This window comes from Herpailurus yagouaroundi, unplaced genomic scaffold (assembly GCF_014898765.1).
Source record: "Herpailurus yagouaroundi ecotype Mexico unplaced genomic scaffold, PumYag 194, whole genome shotgun sequence".
Lineage (NCBI taxonomy): Eukaryota > Metazoa > Chordata > Mammalia > Carnivora > Felidae > Herpailurus > Herpailurus yagouaroundi.
The window spans coordinates 1-6482 of NW_024412425.1; the positions used below are offsets into that span (position 1 = coordinate 1).

The window sequence follows — 6482 nt, forward strand, 5'->3', positions numbered from 1 at the left end:
AAAATGGTTGGCATTTCTTAGCAGAGTATTTTTAAATTAACTAATTTTAACTATTAAACTTTGTTTCAGACATAATGCTATTGCACACCTAATAGACTATAGCATAGTGTAAACATAACTTCTATATACACTGGGAAACAAAAAAATTCATTTGACTCACTTTATCGGGCTACCCACTTCATTGCAGTGGCCTGGAATAACACCTGCAATATTTCCAAGGTATGTCTGTAGATCCTGCCTCTTGTATTTGAGTTGGGTCTTTAGAGGCTTCCGGTGATCCAGATGTGAATCTTTTAGTTGATGGGTTATAGAGAAGTCCAAAGAGATTTGGGGAAGAGGGTAGTCTGCGAGGATAGCTAGAGGGATCGGGACACAACTATTAACCAAATAGGGCAACGTTATTTCGATAAATCAACCACTAACTGTAGAGCCATGAGTGGATGAGGCTTATTATCAACTGTGGATATACCATAAGTGAGTCAGCCACTCCTTGTTGATACCCACTTGGGTCCTCTTTGACACCCTCTTAGGGCACAACCCTGTATCCCATCTTGAACTCTGTCCTCCATCATCCATTACACTTTGAGAAGCCAGAAGCCTTCCACCCTGGCCACCTCCTGGATGCGGAGGGCAACTTCAAGAAGCAAGAAGCCTTTGTTCCATTCTCCCTAGGTAAGTTGGGCCCATCCCCACCTGCTCTCCACCTCTCCCTTGTGTGACTTTCTACCTTTGTCCAGCTCCAAACACCGGGTGAACGTTTTTGAAAACGATGAGGATTCTGAAGGGAAGAGAAAGCAAGAAATATCCAAGGACAGAGACAGTGTGAGGAAGGAAAAGGAGGGAGCACAATGGGGAAGATAGAGACTAAACTAACGATGGAGATTAGGTGAAAGACAAACACACACACATGCTCACACATGAACAGACAAAGAGCAGACACATGAATGATCCATTATTGAGGACCTGCTATGTGCCAAGAACTGAGAAAGGCATTTGAGCTTTTCTTTCAAAATAAAAATAACTTTATTGTTTTTTATAATTTGTATCCAACAAGGAAGCAATAAAATTGAAAGTGAAAATCATCTGTAATTCACTACCAAAATCAGGCTTAAAAAAAGTCTAAGTGGCTTTATTAACTGATTTATTAGTTGGGAAGAATCGCATCTAGCAAGTAGAGAGGAGCTCTAAAAACCCGGATGTGTTAATATTACAGAGGATGTCCTTCCAAATTTTTTATGAAATACATGCACACACACAAAGGTAGGTGATGGATGGATGGATGGATGGATAGATAAATAGGTAGATAAAAGAAAGGTAAGATGAAAAAGAGAACAGTAGGGAAGGGAAAAGAGGAAAATTAGTTGATTTACTTCTTATGAGCCAGTTAAAATCCAAGCCCCAGACTAGAATGAGGCCCAGGAAGGACTTAGGGCATAAAAATATAAGGGATATTAACTCTTGTGGTTGTACAAGTGCTTTGATTCACTTATCAAACAGTTCAACTTTTAGCCACTGACTTGGAATTGATCATATGCTAAAATTTTAAATCTCCTTACGTCTATTCTGCACTTATTTATACAGACCCATATTGACACTGATTCACTGATCTGTCTTTCCTAGCGCTACAATACTAGTTGAATTATTATACCCATATAATATATTCTAATATTTTACAAGGGCTATTCCCCCTCCATTCCTCTTCTTTCTCAGATAGTTATATGGTTCCTGTAACACATTTTGTTCTTCCAAGCTTATTTTTTTAAAAAAATTTTAACGGTTATTTATTTTTGAGAGAGAGAGAGACACACAGTGCAAGTTGGGAAGGGGCAGAGAGAGAGGGAGACACAAAATCCAAAGCAGGCTCCAGGCTCTGAGCTGTCAGCACAGAGCCTGATGTGGGGCTTGAACCCACAAACTGCGAGATCATGACCTGAGCTGAAGTTGGACTCTTAACCAACTGAGCCATCCAGGCACCCCATTGTTCTTCCAAGTATACTTTTAAATGATTTTGTCAAGGTCTCAAAAAATCCCACTAGGGTTTTACCAGGATGAATTTAAATTTGCAGATTAATTTAGATAGCTTTGACAACTTTAAAATTTGAGATATCCCCAACAAAAAGGTAATGTGTCCATTGAAGCCACGGTCATACCATTTGCTGGCAAGTGGGACTTTCTTTTTCTTAATTAGGTTTTACATATTTCTTGCTAAGTTTTTTTCTAAGAAACAGGAGGAGATTGAAGCTATAGTTCAAAGTGCCTCTTTGTCTCACCGAGCTCAGGATGACATAGACATAACTCAGGGTGGGGGGCTTACCCAGCAGACATTTATTTTCCCACAGTTGTGGAGGTTGAAAGTCTAAGATCAGGGTGTCACTATGGGTGGGTTCTCATGAAGCCTCTTCTCCTGGCTTGCAGACAGCTGCCTCCTTGCTGTGTCCTCACAAGGCAGAGAGAGAGAGAGAGAGTTCTGGGCTCTGGTGTCTCTACCTCTCTTTACACGGACACTAATCCCATCATACAGGCCCTACCCCTGTGACCTCATTGAAGAAGAAAGCCTCTTCTCCAAATACCATCACACTGGGAGGTAAGGCTTCGACATATGAATTTGGGGGTGTGGCGGGGGGGGACACAATTCAGGCCGTAGCACTCTTTTAACATAGTATTTAAAATTTTTAAATGTTTATTTTTGAGAGAGAGAGAGAGAGAGAGAGAGACAGAGCATGAATGGGGGAGAGGCAGAGAGAGAGGAAGACAGAATCTGAAGTAGCTCCAGGCTCTGAGCCATCAGCACAGAGCCTGATGCGGAGCTCAAACCACCAACTGTGAGATCATGACCTGAGCCGAAATGGGATGTTTAATTGACTGAGCCACTCAGGTGCCCCTTAACATAGTATTTTAAATTGTTTTAATTAGTATATCAGAAGTTCAGTGGGCTTTTTGGGGGTAGGATATTTTTGTCAAAACTGGGCAATTTCCTTATATTACTTTTATCTATAATAGTTTTTTTTATTTATTCTCTTGGTGTTAACATCTGAAAATAATGATATTTTGACTTAATTTTTTCTTATGTTAAATCATAACATAAGATTTTCCCTAATGTCATGGGCTAGCACTTACAGAATCATGTTAAATAATAGTAGTGATAGTGAGAAATCTTGACTGTTCTGAACCTTAAGAAGGAATATTTTCTCAGGGAACCTGGGTGGTTCAGTCGGTTAAGCATCTGACTCTTGATCTCAGCTCAGGTCCTGATCTCACAGTTTGTATGTTCAAGCCCCAGGTCAGGTTCTGTGCTGGCAGCACAGAGCCTGCTTGGGACTCTCTCTGTCTGCCCCTCCCCTGCTCATGTGCACACTCTCTCTCATAAATAAATATATGAGCTTAAAAAAAAAAGAATATTTTCTTTTTCTCTGTTAAGCTTAATGCTGTCTATGACCCTTTCCATATATTTTATGGTTATTCTATTATATATTCTTCTCAATTTTATTATTTTATTTTTTTAATATGAAATTTATTGTCAAATTGGTTTCCATACAACACCCAGTGCTCATTCCAACAGGTGCCCTCCCCTATGACCCAGCAATAGCACTGCTAGGAATTTACCCAAGGGATACAGGAGTGCTGATGCATAGGGGCACTTGTACCCCAATGTTTATAGCAGCACTTTCAACAATAGCCAAATTATTTTTCTCAATTTTAAATCAAATTAAGGAAAGACCTTTGCCCCCCTCTATTTTACATCAGATTCTTCATTTTTAAACATTTTGATCAGGATTTGATTTGGGTATTCTTTTGTTTTTTAATATTTTGAGAGAGAGCGCAAGTGGGTAAGGGGCAGAGAGAGATGGAGAGAGAGAATCCAAAGTAGGCTCTGCACCATCAGCACGGAGCCCAATGCAGGGCTTGAATTTACAAACCATGAGATCATGACCTGAGTGGAAATCAAGAGTCGGATGCTTAATTGACTGAGCCACCCATGTGCCCTTGGTTTGAGTATTCTTAAATATCTTTTCAGCTCCTGTCATAATGGGCAAATTATTTTTCTCCTTTGATCTGTCTAAAAAATAGTAGGTGTCTTAGTGTTGAATCATCCTGTCCCCTAGAGCTGGAATAAAAGAGGCCCAGGAGGGCAGGGGACTTGACCGAGGCCCCGCAGAAAGTTGTGGCCTATGTTAGGGCGTGTGAGGCTGTGATGAGCAACCTGAACATCTTGGCTTAAGGCCAACAAGTTAATTTCATGCTCACACAGCGTTTATCCCTTCATCAAGTGATGGGCACATGGATTGTTTTCTCCTTTTGGCTCATGTGAACGGTGCCACTGTGGACACTGAATACAGGGTGGCCCTGCACTTGTTTTACTCTTCATCGGGAATGGAAAGCAGATGTTTTTCATTCTCTGCCTTTGGGTCTCTGTGAAGACCCAGGCAGTACTGAAGATTGAATGAGGCCATACTGACAGAGGAGCTTGGCACCAAATGAGTGTTATTGAAGTGACTGCCATGTAAATAAATCCTCACCTTCGAGTTGAGGCTCCAGGAGGCAAAGTCACTGGCCTGAGAGCAGAGATGGACACATAGGAGCCTGACAACTCCCAAGGGTGCCATGGAGAGAGATGGCCTGTAGGTAGCTAGTTCCTATGTTTGAGACAATAGATGTGGGGGTAGGGGGGTTCCAGTCAGGAAAAGTAACCCCCCTTTCCCATTCCATCCTCTCTGCCTCAACCCCAGGCAGTTGCTTGGTCCCAGTGCTCAGGACAAGGGAGGCTGGGGGTCTGAGGTGGGTGAGAGACTTACTACATCTCAGATTACGGTCCTTAGACAGTCTGAGCTACAACTTCACAGCTGTGGGATAGGTCGCAGTTGAGGTCACACATGGAGCTAACCAATGTTCCTTCCCTTCCTTATTGGGGCGCCAGATGGCAAGACTCAGGCTCAACCAGAGCAGGTGGCCAGAAGGAAAGCTGGGGAAGCTATACTCTAACGTTAGGAGGAAAACAGGGCATTGATCTTTCCTCCAAGGGCTCTGGCCCATGGCTGTGCTGTGTGGGATTGAGGTTTCTTGGGAGGGGCTGAGGGAATAGTCCAGGGATTCTCCAGCAGGGGCAAGATCGGGGCTCCTGGCACCAGTCTTATGGGGAATCAGAGAATGGAGGGTGGAGCACAGAGAGAGCCAGGTGGGAAACTCTTGCCTTTTAGGACTTTGCTTTGAAAGTCTGGCAGTGTCACTTCCCCTGCATTCTAGTGGCCAGTGCAGCTACGAATTCCACCCAGGCTCGAGAGGAAGGGAAGGAGAGGACATTGGACAGCCAACAAATCACACACATAACAAAGCAGGTTACCATCAACAAACATGCAGATATTTACAAATTACTTTGTTATCTACTGTGTTCAGTACTTTATGATGTGGAAATGTCGGGGTTTGGAGCAAACAGTCAATAAAGAATTCCTGGGGCGCCTGGGTGGCTCAGTCGGTTAAGCATCCGACTTCAGCTCAGGTCATAATCTCACGGTCGGTGAGTTCGAGCCCCGCGTTGGGCTCTGTGCTGACCGCTCAGAGCCTGGAGCCTGTTTCGGATTCCGTGTCTCCCTCTCTCTGTGACCCTCCCCCGTTCATGCTCTGTCTCTCTCTGTCTCAAAAATAAATAAACATTAACAAAAAATTTTAAAAAAAGAAAGAATTCCTGAGACATCTTCGGTGCAAAAGGTGGTTTTATTAAAGCACGGGGACAGGACCTATGGGCAAAAAGAGCTGCACTGGGGTTTGTGAGGGCAATTATGTGCCTTCAAGTTGGGAGAGGGTTAGGGACATCACAAGCCTCGAAGGTATTTGTAAAACAAGGTTTCCAGGACTCTGAGGGGACTAGCTATAGTTAGGAAAAGGTCATTTATGAATGCTTAGTAAAATCTCAGTCATGAGACCCTTCAGATGTGTATCAGTGGGCCATATGCTTGGAGAATGATTGTTAGAGAAGGTAGAGATAAAGGATGTTTTCAAAGGTATTTCTATTATGTTTAAAGTAGACACAGGACCCTGAGGCAGGGGTCTGGAAAATGTTAAGCTAAGATTGCTGCTTACCCTTAGCAAAGGGTCAACATCCAGGCAGCTGAGATCCCAGATGAAGGTCACTGCCTGTCTCAAGGACTTGTCAATTGGCTGTAAGTTGTAAGGATACTTAATTTTTTTCTTTTGCCTTTGTTTCCCACCTCACTTTACACTGTGTAAGAGACTTTGCCTCTTGTCAATAATTTATTATGAAGCATATAGCAATGTATTTATCTCTCCAAATTATTAAGTGTTTTGCAGTATAAGAGCACTTTGTAATTAATTACCAGACAATTTGACGTGGACAGATCATTTTGCGTTTAAAAATATTCTTTGCTTTCAGCAAGACTGTTTGAGATTTGCAGAGTATTCTGTAGTATACAGGATGCCTTGTTGTTTACAGGGCATTTTGTAGTTTTTAAAAATGGTTTGACATTTAC

At 42.4% G+C, this 6482-nt stretch overlaps 1 long non-coding RNA gene across 1 annotated transcript; it reads right to left on the reverse strand.

The window, feature by feature from the left end:
- Positions 1 to 146: 146 nt before the first annotated feature.
- On the reverse strand, positions 147 to 2567 carry LOC121011421 (uncharacterized). The gene is made up of 2 exons (XR_005781618.1): positions 2315 to 2567; positions 147 to 356 (listed from the first exon to the last, which is right to left on the reverse strand). It is a non-coding gene; the product is annotated as an uncharacterized LOC121011421 (long non-coding RNA).
- Between the last annotated feature and the right edge of the window lie 3915 nt (positions 2568 to 6482).